The 16,689-nt window shown below is 50.5% G+C and overlaps 1 long non-coding RNA gene across 2 annotated transcripts in view; it reads left to right on the top strand.

The window, feature by feature from the left end:
* The window catches only part of LOC135970499 (uncharacterized), a 90,322-nt gene extending 77,827 nt beyond the window's left edge, over positions 1-12,495 (top strand). Inside the window, exon 4 of one of the 2 annotated variants that reach the window (XR_010586161.2) lies at positions 3,890-12,495. This is a non-coding gene — a long non-coding RNA (uncharacterized lncRNA). Of the gene's footprint in view, positions 1-335; positions 1,545-3,889 lie in introns of those variants that run through there. The other variant, XR_010586162.2, reaches the window with a different exon arrangement.
* The last annotated feature ends 4,194 nt before the right edge of the window (positions 12,496-16,689 follow it).

The following is a 16,689-nucleotide window of genomic DNA, read 5'->3' as shown; positions in this document are numbered from 1 at the left end:
TATTTTTGCAAACAGAATGACTAAGGAAAGGGAGGGAGTCAGGGACTCAGGGAGGGACCCTTGCATTGGGAGTCAGAGGACTAAGGAAAAGGGAGGGAGTCAGGGACTCAGGGAGGGACCGTCGTGTTGGGAGTCAGAGGACTGAGGAAAGGGAGGGAGTCAGGGACTCAGGGAGGGACCCTTGCGTTGGGAGTCAGACGGACGCTCTCCGGACAAGGATGGTGAATCAGGCACAGGCCGGAGGGAGCAGGGAATGGGACATTTGCAACGTGGGTAGGATCGGGGCTTTACAGTCACCAGGGGAATCCCACAGAGGCGTCTGTCTTTCCCCATAGAGACTGTTCTCTGCGCATGCACGTTCCTTGAGGCCACGGTGACAGCCCCTGTCCACCAGGGCACCACGTCCCCGGCCACTGCTCCTTTGTGTGCTGGTCTGGCCGAGCAGGGGCCTGGGCAGGCGGTCTCGGAGAAGGAGTGTGGCTGGCCCCGTGGCACCTGCAGCTCTCTCAAGCGCCATTCCCACCGCACACGCGCTTCCTTCTGGATTTCCTGCCCCTTCCAGGGTGCTGACCCCATGGGAGGAAAGGAAGAAGGAGGAAGGAAGACAAAGCTTCCTGATTCTTGCCCCAGACTCAGACCTTCTTTCAGCGGGTGTGATCTGCCCTGGGGACCCTAGGAGAAGGTGGGTCAGGAACTTCTGAGAGAAAGAACATTCTGGAGGGACTGGAGTGGGATCCCGGGGACTCAGGCAGTTTTGACTTGGGCCTGGAAATGAACTTGGGAAGAGAAAGTAATGTCTGTTCCTTATTTGACTGTGAAGCTGGAACAGACTCAAGTACCTTTACAAAGGCCAGACACCTCAGTGCGCTGGAGCTCTCCTGTGGGTTACCTATCCCGGTGTCATGGCTTTCACTGGGGTAAGGTAGCGATCGCTCTGCCTCACTGACTAAACAGACCCAGACTGGGCGGGTGCTACAGAGGCCCCGAGCCCAGGCATGGAAGGCTCTCATCTCAGGAGGGTGCACACTCCTGGTCTCATTAGCAGACCTCGCTCACACACGTTCAGAGAATCACGTTCCAATGGGAGCACTGCTCTTATCAAAGATCACAATCACAATCAGCCATAACAACCCATCAGAGAAGAGTGTCCACTACACTCACTCCATGCTTTTTGGCTGGGGACCCACATGAAAATCCCCTTACATTTTGGCACCTAGAAAACAAATCTCTTTGCTGATGCTGGCAGGCCTCTTTTTATCAAAACTGACTATTTTATAATTTGCATTTATTTTTCTGCCATGGGTGCCAGGAAGCTCAGCAAGCTCTAATCTTAGAATGCGATAGTAACCGCAGACGGGAAACAGGTCTGGGTCAGCAGCACCCTCCCTCTCTCTTCATTGTATGCTCTTAACTTTTTAATTTCTATATTTAAGGGCTTTCTTATAGATAAATTTTTGGATTTTAGAAAATTCTGTATAATATATTGTGGCATACGTTATATTTTTAAAAATCTTGCCTTCATTAAATCTCTGATCAAGTAAAAACAGTGCATATTTGTCTCTGAGTCCTGGGAGCTGGGCCATGGAGACTTAAGACTGATGAATGACATGTTATGAAAGCTTAGAAGAGCTCATTGTGTTTAGGGATTGACTAAAAAGCACTGCATTTTAAGCTTGGTCTAGGGAATGACCGTTCTTATTGCTCCATTGTATAGCTCTTGATAGCATTTTATGATACACACAGTTTTAATTATTGTGAAGTAGGAATATTCCCATTTTACACACTGAATACTGAAAAAGAGCGAGGATAACTAATTTGCTTTGACACAATGGAAAGGGAGGCTCCTATTAAGAGTTTCACAAATTGGACCCTTAACCTGGAGACTGGTTAGAAGTTTTGTGATCAAAGTGACCTGGACGCACTAGCAGTCATGCGAAAACTGGAGAGAGAAACTTTTTTTTTCTGTAGTGTTTAGGTGATCTGATTGAAATAAATGCTATCTGGAGACCCCAAAAACCAAAAATTTGCTTTGAAGGCCCATTACTGTGCAACTTTCCAACTAAGTACGTGCTGGGCTGGCAATACTGATATGACCCAGGGACCCAGCCATACATCTTTCCCCCCGGGACCAGGAAGAGATCGGAATCTGGTTTGCTCTCTTTCTCTAGGCTCTCACCAGGGCACTTAGGCACATCCACAAATGCTTCATAAGTTCCAAAACGCAAAGGATGAAGAAATCAGAAAAGTCCCCAATGCCACCGGCCACCTTCAGGGAGAGCCTGGCTGTCCAGACAAGTCACTGGTCAGGTGCACAGCAGTGGGGAAATGCTGTATGTTGACGACATCTGTGTAGCTCCAGCCGGCCGCTCCTCATGGACTCCCAACAACCAGACCCTCCATTGAGCTCGACTGAACCCCTCCAGTGACTCAGAGGAGGCTTGGGCTCCTGTCACACAGAGCCTGGCACTTTCCTGTAAGCATTGATAGCAGCAGAATCCGATCATGGCTTAGTCTCTGAGCAGAATTCTGATGATCCTGCCACCTCAAGTGGACTCTTCTAAAGTAGCAAGTGCTCTGTCCCCAGAGTACTTGGAGAGGCTGCCCTGCTCCACCTCACTTCTGAAATGGAAATAGATCCTTGCTCCCTGTCACTGGGGTAAGGTTGGTCTTTGAGCCTGGAGTTCAAGATGGGGCCTCTCTACATGCTCCTCATGTTTGAGTGTCTGCCACAGTGTGTCAGAAAAATACCAATGGGCCAGGGGATTCCCAGCATTGAAATCCAGTCTCAGAGACTGAGTATCTCCCACAACAGCACTGACCACTCCCGCCCTCTTTTAAGCCAGGTCATTCCACCCTGCAGCTCACTCCAACGTCTAGTAGCAAGCCACCCAAGCACTAGGAAACGTCCAGGGTTGAAGATCGATGAGGGCTCCTCCCAGCCTCCCTTTAAAACAATTACAATAATAATCAAGACTGCTTCTCACACTCCCCTCTGCCTCTGGGCCCTGAACCTTGGGACTGGTTTGGACACGTGCACAAGCACTCTCCAACTCCTCTCAGCTCTGGGTCCTTGCCTTCAGCCTGTGGCCCAGGGCTCACTCCTTAGTGCCCCACACACCTCATGAGCAGGCCTAGTTCATTGTCTCCAAGACATTCTGCAAAGGCCTCACTACCCCCGAAAGTTTAAGGAGTTCCTACTGACTTAGGGTTTACAGGGTTCAAAATGCTCTGAGCAGACTGAGAAACCAAAGACCAGTTCCAAATAGGACTTATCCTGAGGAGCACCAGGAGTGCCCATCATCAATTTACAAAATCCTAAACCTCCAAGTGGAGGGGATGTGATATGTCACCTCGCCCTCAGTGAAGGCCCTCTACACAAATACCCTAGCCAGTCTCAACTCCTTTTGACATGACTGGAGCTCTGTGTTGTGGGAGATGCAAAGACTGTCATCGATCCCACAAACAGTAATGGTGCTGGGCAAGATGGCCATGGATCCCACAGCTAGGGATGGTGCCAGGCAGCCAGTGGCACATGGGGGGAAAGGGGAGGGCAAAGCAGGGCAGGGATTAGAGAGCGCAGAGGCCTAGCTTTAGGAAGATGGTTGAAACCTGCAAAGAGTTAACAGCATTCCAGTGGGTCTGGGAGGGTAAACATGGTTTGGATAGAGACACAGGAGCAGCATGAGCTAAGGGCCCACAAGGGAAGGACCTCGGTATTTAAAGAGACATTGGATAGAAATGTCTAGTGAAATGGACAGAAGGCTAGAGAGGTAGCTGGGATTAACTCACGGAGGCCTGGACTGTCCCGGCCAGGAGGTAAGATTGTGCTCTTTAGACGGACGCTGGAGGGTGAAGTGTCCTGTGTTTAGCAAAATCCCTCTCTTGATAGCCTGGAAGGAGGCGAGGACGAGCCCTGCAGGGAGGCCAGTGAACCAGGAAGCAACCGAGAGGAGGAATGGCAGAACCTGCTCCCTGATCAGTCAAGCAAGGGAGAGGGTGGCATGTCCCACATGAAGAGCACGTGAGCCTGGGTGACAAGAAGGTGGCTGCTGGTGGTCAGAGACACTGGGCTATCGGGGGAATTCTAACAGGTAAGAGAAAATGTGCAGCTCGATGTGGGGCAGCTCGAGAGGCCAGGAAACATTAGCTTGTGGCAGCTGCACTTTCTCTGCCTTTGATCGTTGCCCATCTGGGCAGCTGGCTGACACTGACTGGAAGGAGAAAGGGCCAGGAGGCATTGACTTCCCCTCCCACGGCCAGAGGCGGCCAGCGTCCTAATGAATGAGGGTGAGTGAAGGAAGCATTTGGAATTTCACAGAGAGGCCCATTTCCTTCCGCACATATGAAGCACCTGCTAGTGCTGTGTACTAGACGCTGGAAAACTGAAGTTCCAGGAGGAGGGGACGCTCGTAGAAACAATAAACGAACAACATGCAGGTGGGAGAGCCACACACAGGACCCAGAAGGTCTAGAAGAAGCCGCGGTGTGAACCAAAGAGGAAGGGGAGGAAGAGGAAGAGGAAGGGGAAGGAAGCAGCTTAAGGGGAAGGAAGCAGCTTAGGATTAAAGGAACAAAAGAGAAATGAAGCTCTAGGCACACAGGCTGGGGAGGGCTGGGGAGGCTGGGGAAAGGCCAGGGAGAGGCCAGGAAGGGCTGGGGAGTGAGGGGAGGGTAGGAGAGGGGCAGGAAGGTGGCTGAGGGTGCCGGGGGAGGACCTGGGAGGGAGATATGTGGGTGGAGGACTGAAGGGGGCCACTGAGGAGGGGTGCTGGAGAGGGTGCTGGGGAGGGAGGGGGCTGGGAAGGGCTGGGGAGGGTCAGAGGACCCGAGCATATTGGATAAGAAAGAAGCCTTGGAGATGGGCGGGCGGTGGCGCTGCTAGGAGGAACAAGGGAGAGAGGAGACCAGGTGCCAAGGGACCAGACGGTGACTGAGACGGGCAAATATTGCCCAACCCACTGCCGGTACCATTTTCCACATGAACAGGCACATGTAGCATCTCTGTGTGAAATGCTCTCAAAAGTCTACGAAGTCCACAGCACGCTAAAGCACTGATGCGATGAAGCGTGTGTGTGTGTCCGCGTGAGTATTTAGCACAACAGTACTTGGGCAGGAGGAGAGTCCGTTAAATAACTTCCTTTATTTAGAAACGCAGACCCCACACGTTTCAAGAATCTTGAGCCCCAGTCTGACTTTGTCACCCCTTGACTCTGTGGGGTTGAGTCAGCTGACTTGTCAGGAGGTTTTAATCCAAGTAGAGTTAGAAGTTTAAAAGTTTGCCCATTTGTAAAATTGTGGGGTTAGTCTACATTGTTTTAAGCCGTCTTCCAATTCTTAAAAACAACTACAGCAATAAAACTAGGGTGAATCTATGATTTCAGGCAAATTCTAATCGGCTGATTGTACATTAGACCTTTATCTTTTGTATCTAAAATCAAATTAACTGATACATTCATGTATACACTTCATCTCTGTTGATAAGATGGTGGACTAAAAATTTGTTAGAATAGAAAAAAATACATAAAGAGTGAAATAATATGATATCTTCACAATGGCCAAATTGTACTGAGATGGTGATGAGGCGCCGCTCCATGTCCTGAGGCATCTTCTAAGAAAACTTTCTGGCTGGTGCTTTCTGAGTTCATCCTCCTCGGACCTCGCTGCTCTCACATTTTTGTTCGTATTTCTTCATCTTCTGCTTGGTTCGCCTGTCCTGCAGCGTGGGGTCTGATCGCGTTCTTGGATTCCACACACTCCACAAGCCCATATGCCACCATGGTCAGGCTCAGGACCCCCAGCAGAATGTAGAGCTTGACTCGCACACACAAAAATGTGCTGTACCCAAAGGCAATGACGTATCCCAGGGCCTCCCACAGGCGGTCATTGGCGAAGGCAGCTTCCTTGCTCTTCTCAAACAGAACGCCGTAGAGAGCTGCGGAGGAGAGAGCAGAGTGAGAGCTCTGCCCTGGGCCCCACAGTGACCCTGTTCATGAAAAGAGCACAACGGCTTTCCCACTGCCCCATTTTCTCCCCAAAATCAGAAACTAAAAAAAAAGAAAAAAGAAAAAAGACACAGAGTGGTTTCACATTGTGGATGACAGCAAGTCAGTGGCAAGTCAGTGGCATGCCCAGCAGGGGACAGTCATCATCCCCGTGTGAAGCAGAACCCAGGAGACCCCGGCCCTGGGAGGAGTCTCAGCCCCTCCCCTCACTCTGCAGGCAAGGGGAACACAGCCCCGAGGAAGCTCGCCTGAGGTGGGTTGTGGCTGCCTACCAGCCTCCAAAAGCAACAGCAAACTCAGGTAACAATCACACGGGTAAAGACACTCCTCCTTTCCCTTAGGGAATGTCATCCGATATGTGTACGGCACCTTAGCAGAGAAGTGATTTTTACCTCCAAATTTTCAGATCACTGCAGCAGAGTCAGCAAAATCACTGCTGGGTGGGAGTTTCCTTCCCATGCGGAGACTTGAAGAGCAAAGTCTGTTCCCTAAGCACAGCTTCCACATCAAGGGACTCCTACCTGTGCCTAAAAGAAAGGTCTAATGTCTATTAAATGAGCCCTGGAGGAATGTTAAAGACCCCTCAGGTGGTTGCCTTCAGGTCTGGGGAGAAATGACCTAAGTCTGTGCCGCAGGCTGAATCCTGTCTCCCCAGATTCACAGAGTGAAGTCCTAGCCCCCAGTTCCTCAGGATGTGGCAGTGTTTGGAGACAGGGGTTTTGCAGAGGTGGTTCTGTTGAATGAAGCCTTTGGGGGGGCCCTGTCTGGTTTGCCAGGCTTGCGACTTCCAGCCTCCAGCCCTGCGGGACAGGTCTGTGGTGTAAGCCATCCATCTGCGGTACTTGTTTTGGCAGCCCAGGCTGACTCACACAGTCTGATCGATACCTGTAAGTAAAGGCAAGTTAATGTTTCTGTCCTATTTGCTGTGTGGTCATATTTTGAGATACCTGGATGAGAACAGCTAGAGATGGCTGGGTAGTGACCATACCTGGAAGGGCTGACGGTCCTACAAGGGACCCTCCAGAGCATCCGGTACATCCTCAGCCCCCTCCACCAAGGACCCCCTTCACCTCCTGAGCATGGCAGGCTCCTCCCCACGTGCCTGCCTCCTTCCCACCATGCCCAGAAAGGCCCCTGCATGGCAGGCGATCCCCTTGTCCCCTCCAGGGCTTTACACTGTCCCCTCAAGCCCCTCTCATGTAGCCTCCCCCTAGCCCAGAAGCAGGCCAGCTGAGTGGCAGCCTTTCCTTTCCTCCTCCCCTCCCCGTCTCTGACATTTCAAAGCACAGGAGAGAGGATGTGGGGGAGGAATGGCCCCACCAGCACTGAAGAGCCGGGTCATTCCAGCCCCTTCTGTCCATGCAAGCCAGGCCACAGCACACAGAGGAGCTGTGTCCGAGGCAACACCAGAGCCTGGAAGGCTGGGGGCGAGGCCCTATGCACCCCACTGCAGGAAGATGAGCATCCACTCTGGGCAACCTGAGCTTGTTGCAGTCTCCACCCCACAGCTTCACGCCCTCACCCTTTAGAAAGGGGAGACACCCAGTGGGAAGGCCCCACCCTCAGCATTAACTCAGCAGCCGGCACTGGCACACGTCGGGGGTCCCTGCAGGCTGCTGAAGGCCCGGTGGCCCCCATAGGCAGGCACAGCCCCCCAGTGAGGGACCGCAGGAGAAGCAGCCTCTTGCCTGTGATTTAAACGCAGTGGCCCCTTTTGGGGCTCCCCCCAGGTGACCAGCCACACAGACCCAGGAAAACCCTCCACAGGCTGAGGCCAAGTGGGCAGACGGAGCAAGGACAGAAACAGGGTCAGCAGCAGCCGAGGCTCTGGCCGGCCAGGGTATGTGGGGACTGCACGCGGGCAGAAGCATGCGGTTCCCAAGAGGATTCCAGACTGGGGTCCTTGAGGCAGGAAGGATTTTGTTTAACTTTGTAAGCTCCACGGCACCTGGCTCAGTGCGAGGCACACAGTGAGTGCCGAGAGAACCATCTTCCCAAAGACAAGCTCTGCTCGTCCCTCCTTAGTCCTGGAGATGATGCGGTATGCAGAGAGGCACAGCACGGCCTGTGCTTGGCGTGGGCGCCTGCTCAGCTGTGGCTTCAGGGAGGGCAATGACAAGGGCTATGAAACACAGCCTGGGAAGTCACCTCCCCAGCCGCAGGGCCCTGCACCTGGAAGAGCCTGAGGGGAATGAAGTCCGGTCTCTCCCAGACAAACAGATGATGTCACTGAGAGAGGGATTCCCTCCAACAAGGAAAGTGTCAGATAAACACCCCCGGAACACAGGCGCTCACCTTCCTGCGGGCCGGCCTGCTCCTTTCAACAGCACGGTTAAGGTTACGGATGTCCTGTGAACAAGGCCCCAGGGATATTCCACTCCCATCCACAGAGGTGGTTTTTTTTTTTCCTTTTTTTAAAAAGCTTTTCTTTGGATTTAAAGAAAGTGATAAAAAGCAGCTGGTCCCAGGGTTTGTTAATTGGTTTTGTATTAAACAACTCACATTATGAATATTCCTCTACTGCTGAGGACCAACACAGATGTGCTTACAGTCAGGGAGCCCCCACTTAGAACCCCAAGATTCACGTTTTAAACAGGTTATGAGCATTCGGGAAACAGCAAGCTCTTTGGAACCCTCAGGAGAAGGCGCCCTTCTTGTCCCACAGTTCATAGTGTCCACCTTAATGAAAGTAACAACCCAAAGAGAATCAAGTAACCAAATTTAGATGTAGTTGGCTTCTAAGACTATTCCAAACACCTCTTGTCTTTTTTTTTGTTTTGTTTTGTTTTGTTTTATTTTTGAGGGTAACTCTTAGCACTGGATCCTAAACCAAGGTTTAGGGAAGAAAATGCAAGTTGAGACACCGTGGCTACAAGTGGTAGATGACGCCACGTTCTGTGGCTAAAATCTCCCGGCTGCACCCCAGGCAGGTCAGAGAACCAGAGCCAATGGATCCAGATTATAAATATGCTAGTAATACAGGCAACTGTAATTTTAAGCTAACTTTTTGGGAATATGGGTTGGTGTCTTTCAAAGATTTAAAGATGAAATTTAGACTGTGCTGCCATGATTAGAAATCGCTGTCTTCCAAGAAAGGGACTCATCTCCCTTCATCAAGTTCTGGTTGGTTCAAGGCCAGCTCAGCTTCCTCCTAAGCAGACAGATGCTGCCCAGCCCTCTGAGCCTATGAACTTAAACTTCCTGGGCCCTCAATGCCTCATATGTGTCACATGAAGAACTTCACATTGTTGGAGTCTGGTTCCAAAATCTTGCCCTAAAGGGGAGATCCACGGCAAAGAGAGAAAGAGCTAGACGTCTGCTAGCTCACATACTTGTGTTCAAAATTGTCTGGATGTGTTTGGGAGACAGTAGGGTCCCCAGCATGGAGGACTTGGGACCCAGAAGGTGGCTGGAAAGTGGGCTGTCCCCTGGCCACAAAACAGAACTGAGGAGGCCGAATAAGACGGGAGTGGCCCCAGACAGAGGTGACACCCTCACTCCTGCCTGTCTCCTAACACAGCTCTACTCACAGAAGCAGGGTCCACGCCTACAGAGGGAGACGCCAAGGACCGGGACGATGCCACTGGAACTGCCTTTGTGAAAACGAGGAGGAGGAATGGGGGAAGCCATTCGCCCCACTCGGGAAAGCGGAAGCCACGTGTGTGAATGACATCAGCTCAGTCTAGGGGAGGAGAGGCCAATGCCAGTCATAACTAAAGTCGGGTTTTTCAGGGAATTACTCAAGATTTGGTTCCTATTTTAATCCAAACATAAAGCAATGCATTTATTGTTTCGAATTGCATGGAACTACACACAGCTAAGGACATAGTGGGGAAAGACATTTTTTAGAAAGGAAAGTAGACTGAAAACGGTATTTCAACAATCCTGAAATAACTGTACGCGTGTACAAGATTGAACACATAAGGAAGGGTCATACCTGGTGGGAACCAGGCTTCTGGCTGCCAGAGAAAGGAGTGACAGCTACGCAGTGGGGGTCAGAATAAGCCCCGTGGTCCTGGATGGGGCCAGGCATCCGTATGAACTCACGTGCACTGCAATGCAAAAGCAGCTGGAGACAGACATGAACACAGATGTGTGTACAGAGGCAGAACACAGGCAGGTGTCTCCTCCCTCCATCCCTGAGGGCCTGGAGACTATGGCACCTCAGCAGCCAAAGAGCACAGCCCGCAATCAAATCTTGGCTTCTAATATAATTTTCCAACAAAACAAATGTGGGTTCCTCTGAGAAATGCTGATTCTTGCCCTTAAGAAAGGGGAAAAAAAAGATAAGCGTGGAATACATTCTAGTGCTAGAAAGTAAGAACACACTGGAAAGAAAATCCATATACACATGTCTATATCTGTTTATGGCCCATCAGAAGGACACAAGAGCCAATGGGAAAGAGCTTGAAGTGGCCACAGAAGAAATAATGTAGCGTTGGATGGTGACCCAAAGTGCAAAGTAAATATACGAGCCCATGCTGATGCAGTTCAATGATTGAATAAGCAAATACATCGGGGAGAAGGGACAGGTATTTTTTGTGGAAGAATTACAGTGTACACATAGACGTTCCTCAGGGTGGAGATTAGCTGCTCTCTCCTTGACTGCTGGCTTCCTGGGCAGTCGCTCCTGCAGAACCGCATGTGGAAAGGGAAGGTGGAGAGTTTGCAGTGGAGAGATGTGGCTGGCACCACGGTACCCACGGGATCAAGGTTAACATCGCTGGTGAGGAGGCCTGTCCCTCTTCTGTATCCCCCATATGATGGGACAGGGAAGCACCTCACCAGGGGATTGTCCTCCCCAAACCCTCAGCCCCAGCCTAATCATGAGAAAACAGCAAACAAACCAAAGTTAAGGGACAGCCTACAAACTACAGTGCTCTTCCAAAGGGTCCAGGTCATGAAAAACAAGGAAAATGAAAAGCTGCCACAGAGCAGCCAGAAGATATGATGACTGAGTCCAACAGGGAGTCCAGGACAGGATCCTGGCACAGAAAAAAGAACGCTCGTGGGAAACCTGGAGGAACCCGAATAAAGGCTGTCCCTCCACTAACTGTCATATGGCAGCGTTACTTCTGAGCTGTACCAATGTGCCGTGGCTGTGGGAGATGCTCAGCGTTTGGAGAAGCAGGCACAGGCCTATGGGGTAAATGCATTGGGTCTATAGGTTGGTAGCTTGCAAGGGGACTCTCTACATTTTCAACTTTTCTGTAAATCTAAAACTATTTCAAAATAACAAGTGTATTTAAAAAGACAAAGCATTGCTCTCAGCCTGGCCTGTCAGCCTCCTCTTCCCAGGTGGCCCAGGGTTAAAGAGACCAGGATGTGGCTCCTGTCCTCAAACACTGGGATGTGGATGAGAAGTCTAGCAATGTTGTTTGGTCAAAGAAGATCTTTAAGTGAGTGGGACATTGAAGAGAAGTCAGATTTTCTGAGTTTATCGGCCTGAAAACAGCCAAAAGGGCAAAAGAGTATATTTATTTATTTATTTATTTATTTATTTATTTATTTATTTATTTTGAGACGGAGTCTCGCTCTGTTGCCCAGGCTGGAGTGCAGTGAACCGATCTGGACTCACTGCAAGCTCCACCTCCCGGGTTCATGCCATTCTCCTGCCTCAGCCTTCCGAGGAGCTGGGACTACAGGCGCCCGCCACCATGTCTGGCTAATTTTTTGTATTTTTAGTAGAGACGGGGTTTCGCTATGTTAGCCAGAATGGTCTCGATCTCCTGACCTGGTGATCCACCCACCTCGGCCTCCCAAAGTGCTGGGATTACAGGCATGAGCCACTGTGCCCGGCCGCAAAAGAGTATTTTTAGATTAGACATTCTGTATCTTCACCGCAGTGCATTGGTGAGGAAGCGTTGCCGTGGCAACCACACCCATCTTTCATTAGCTGTCAGAGGGAATAAGCAGAGAGGAGTGCCTGGCACAGATCTCCCTTTGCAGAGGCCGGGGATCACTGGAGCCCAGTGGGACAGGGAGCCGCAGAGCCTCAGTTCTGCCCCAGGAAGGAGGGGCTTGAATGGTGTTCTCTGACTTACTTCTAAGCAGGAGACTGTAATGATCAGTCTTTAAATTGAGCAGTGATGACTGAAAGGTGAAGGCAAACTGCATTGGGTTTTATTTAGTGTCATTAATTAGGAAAGTACGTGTCCCACATATTTTCTTTTTCTTTCTTTTTTTTGGAGACAGAGTTTCACTCTTGTTGCCCAGGCTGGAGTGCAATGGCGCGATCTCAGCTCACTGCAACCTCTGCTTCCGGGGTTCAAGTGATTCTCCTGCCTCAGCCTCCTGAGTACTGGGATTCCAAGCATGCGCCACCACATCTGGCTAATTTTATATTTTTAGTAGAGACAGAGTTTCTCCATGTTGGTCAGGCTGGTCTTAAACTCCCGACCTCAGGTGATATGCCCGCCTCAGCCTTCCAAAGTGCTGGGATTACAGGTGTGAGCCACTGTGCCTGGCCTACACTTTTTCTTTTTCTTTCTCTCTCCTTTCTTTCTTTCTTTCTTTCTTTCTTTCTTTCTTTCTTTCTTTCTTTCTTTCTTTCTTTCTTTCTTTCTTTCTTTCTTTCTTTCTCTCTCTCTCTCTTTCTTCCTTCCTTCCTTCCTTTCTTTCTTTCTTTCTTTCTTTCTTTCTTTCTTTCTTTCTTTCTTTCTTTCTTTCTTTCTTTTTCTTCCTTCCTTCCTTCCTTTCCTTCCTTCCTTCCTTCCTTCTTTCCTTCCTTCCTTCTTTCCTCCCTCCCTCTCTCCCTCCCTTCCTTCCTTCTTTCCTTCTTCTTTCTTTCTTTTCCTTTCTTTTTTTCTTTTTTCTTTTTCTTTTCTTTTTTTTTTTTTTTTTGTGAGACAAAGTCTTGCTCTGTCGCCCAGGCTGGAGTGTAGTGGCATGATCTTGGCTCATTGCAATCTTTGCCTCCCAGGTTCAAGCGATTCTTGTGCCTCCGCCTCTGCAGTAGCTGGGATTACAGGTGCCTGCCACCACACTTGGCTAATTTTTTTGATTTTTAGTAGAGACAGGGTTTCACCATGTTAGCCAGGCTGGTCTCGAACTCCTGACCTCAGGTGATCCACCCGCCTCAGCCTCCCAAAGTGGGAGGGAAAGATTACAGGCATCCCACATATTTCCTTAAAAGAAAGCACACATTTGGGGAGAATAGAATTAGAAATCTAACTTGCTATTTAGCAAAACAAAAATGAGAGAGAGCTGTTCTTGAGATGTAGCCAAAGCTACATAAAAAATTTCCAGTTTTTTCAAAAAGTATAGAACAGAGACCTTGTGTGTGGGCTGTGCTGCATGGAGAGCCAGCCTGCTAGGAGTGCACGAACGTGGTACTAAAATGCCACTCATACATGATGATTGCAAGAATAAAGTCCACAGGAGCTTCTCAAGTATGTGAAAATATTTTCCCCAACATTTTTTTTTTGTGAGACAGAGTCTTGCTCTGTCACCCAGGCTGCAGTGCAATGACGTGATCTCAATTCACTGCAACCTCTGCCTCCTGGGTTCAAGTGATTCTCCAGCTTCAGCCTCCCTAGTAGCTGAGACTACAGGCATGTGCCACCACGCTGGGCTAATTTTTGTATTTTTAGTAGAGATGAGGTTTTACCATGTTGACCAGGCTGGTCTCGAACTCCTGAGCTCAAGTGATCTGCCTGGCTCAGCCTCCCAAAGTGGTGGGATTACAGGGGTGAGCCACTGCACCCGGCCAATTTGGTTTATTTTTGAAAAAAATTACTTTTGCCTGTACAGAAAGACATAAATAATTTCAATTTAAGTTAGCATCCCTTATTAAAAGGAGTCTTTATTCCAGTCATTCACTGGACTTGGACATTCATACTCTTTGTCCTTGGGTAACTTTGTTTGCACAGTTCAACAAGACCTTCCCTGAGAGTACCGTGTGTCCATGTAAGGAAAAGGAGAGTTAAGTCCACTATTCACATAGCTCAGGAAGAACAGAAATTGAATATGAATTATCATATTCATTGGGAGCATTTAAAGAATTATGGAATATTGTGGGGATATTTGTCTCAGTGTTTTCCTTTTAATGTGTAAATACCTTTTTAAATCAAGTAAGTTCAGATAAGTCACTGTGCACTTCTCGTAATGGGATGTGCATTTGGGGAGCTCAGTAAAACACCGGCTCTGCCACACGTCCTGGGGATGGTTGAAATCAATGGTGTGATGCTTATTGGTAACGTAGCTAGGAGCCCTGCAGGCGACATGACACGCTGCTAGCTTTTAATTCTGCACTGCCAAAAATACCAAAGTGAGCTGCTGTTTGCTCCCCTCCATTAAATCAGTATTTGTTCTGTTAAGCAATGCCCTGGCCTGGCCTCGGGTCCAATCTACCCCTTCCAGGCTCCCGGCCTTGATCCCGACAAGCCAGAGCATGGCGCTGGGCCAAGCACACACTCATTTTGGTGAAGAGCTTCACTACGTCCACCTGCATTCCTGGGGCAGCAGAAAGGACTGTGAAACACGGCTCCTTAAATCCAACAGTGCGGGTTTGTTCAAAGATGATTCTCAGCTGTCCTGTGGATGGCAACCCACCAGGAAGACAGAAAGGACATGGCTGGAGTGTTCGGTCCGTGATCTGAGGTCACATGTGCTCTTTATCCTCAGTGCGGGACAGCAGCCAGGTCCGTCATCTCAGAAACATTGGCCTGTACTTCCTTCGTGGGTTTGCTTTTTCCAATTTCTAAGCCCCGAGTGTTTGCCAGATAAAGGCAGAATGTTGATGTCTCTCCTGGAGGGAAGAGGGTCTCATGTGAGCCATGCTCACCTCCAAGAGGACCCTTCATCTTGCCTCATCGGCATCTCTTAGACACGCAGTCTTGCCTCTTTGGGCCTCTGACACCCCTTGGGGCCTTAGATGGGATTTGTGGGAATCTCAGCGTTCCCACCCTAAGCCCTCATCTCTGTCATTTTCAACACCACCCAGTACGCACACCCTCCAGTGAGCAGCCACACACACTGACCCAGCTTCCTTCTCTCCCTAATGACCTTCCTCCAAAACCCTGTCGTGCATCTCCTTGTGGAAAACATGGCCAGCCAGCACAAAGCACCTCAGGGCATGTCAGCAAGGGCCTTGTCCCCTCCCAGCTGGGCTTGCCTGCCTTCAGTCCTCTCTTGTGCTGCTGCCTGAGCCTGGAGCTGCTTCCTCCTGGCTCCTCCTGGCTCCTGGGCTCCTGCTCATCAGCCGTCCAAGCCCTTGACCTGGTCCTCAGCTCTCAGCAGCCCTCAGGGAGAGGCTTCTTTCTTTGTGCACACAGTGGTTTGGCAGGTCCTGGAACCTGTAGCCCAATGCGGCTGGTGGAGACGGGCAGGCATGCACCACCGAGAGGGTGTCCCCATCACTGGGGGTGCTGGGGTGCCTGACCCAGACCTCAGCTCCAGGGCGGGGTGGGGAGAAGGAGGTGACGTCCAAATTGAAAGCCGAATGAGAATTTGGAGGCCTGCAGCTAGAAAGGTTGAGAGGAAGCGGTAGCTGCAGGGGAGGTGCCACAAATGGGTGTCCTTGGTCCCCAGGCAAGGGGACCTAGTCCAGACCAGGGCAAGACTCATGGAAACCCTTAGGAACAAGGCCCTGTCTTCCCACTGGGGCTGCTGAGCTCTGAGGAGGGAGCCTGGGGATGCGTACGCCTCGTTGGGGCTTGAAAGCAAAGCTAACCACATAGAAGCCTTTGATTCATGGAGAGAGGTGGGCTCGGCTCCTCAGTGTGGCAGGCACCCAGCCATCCCCGAGTCATTTCTATCTACACACTCCGTACTGCTCGTGCAGGTCCTGACTAGCAGAGACAGCTGTCCCCGTGGCTAGAGGGTTAAAGCATGTCTGCTTCCTCCCAGTCAATAGGCTGGGGTGGGGCTGGGACACAGGATGGAGAGGGGGCTGGGGGAGTGTTCCACACCCCTGGGACCCTGCTGAGTGAGAGGTCTGGCCCTCCTGCATCTCCAGTCTTTTGAGGAAGAAGGACTCACACCACGTGACAGCAGGTCCCACTGCCACCAGTCCAGGCAGGAGGTGTGTGAAGTGCTGGTGGGGTGTGGGCCACATCTCCTCCCTGTGCTATGAGTCCTGCCATCACAGCCTGAGAGGAGGGACCCCCGGCAGCTCCTAGGCCCCTCCAGCCCCCTTCCTCTGGCTTCCAACTCCAGAGGCCAATTTTCAGACAGGGGCTGAGCCACAGGGGATCCGCTGAAACCGGTTCCTAGGCTGACCCCAGGGGAGCTGTCGTGCCAAGACAGCAGGGTCCCCTTCTGCAGGCAGGTGAGCTTTCTAAGGAAAAAGGGCTACTGACCTGTCCACATCCTTGAGCCCCGCTCCTTCCAGAAAGTGCACTCCAACCACATTCAACATGTGCTCACTTCAACCCAACAATAAAACAGGCATTTCACTCGCACCAGCATTCTGTGACAACAACACAAAGTTCTGGGCGAAGCGAGGACTCCAAACGTAATGAACCATCGCGGCAAGAAAAGAGACTGTGTTCCCTTCCACTTAACTTTGAGAGTCACCGTTGGCTGCCATTTTATCCTCTGTGTAAGCCTGATCAGAAATAGGACCAGATAGGAGTTCAGCAAAAGGAAACATTACTTGAGAATTCAGGACTGGATTCCAGCTTCATTGGCAACCCAGGAGTCCCAAGTCTTTGGACAACAGTGAGAGCAGAAACCTCGGATTCTG

This window comes from Macaca fascicularis, chromosome 4 (assembly GCF_037993035.2).
Source record: "Macaca fascicularis isolate 582-1 chromosome 4, T2T-MFA8v1.1".
Classification (NCBI taxonomy): domain Eukaryota; kingdom Metazoa; phylum Chordata; class Mammalia; order Primates; family Cercopithecidae; genus Macaca; species Macaca fascicularis.
The sequence above is the reverse complement of the archived record's forward strand: the minus strand, read 5'-3'. Positions and strand labels throughout refer to the sequence as shown.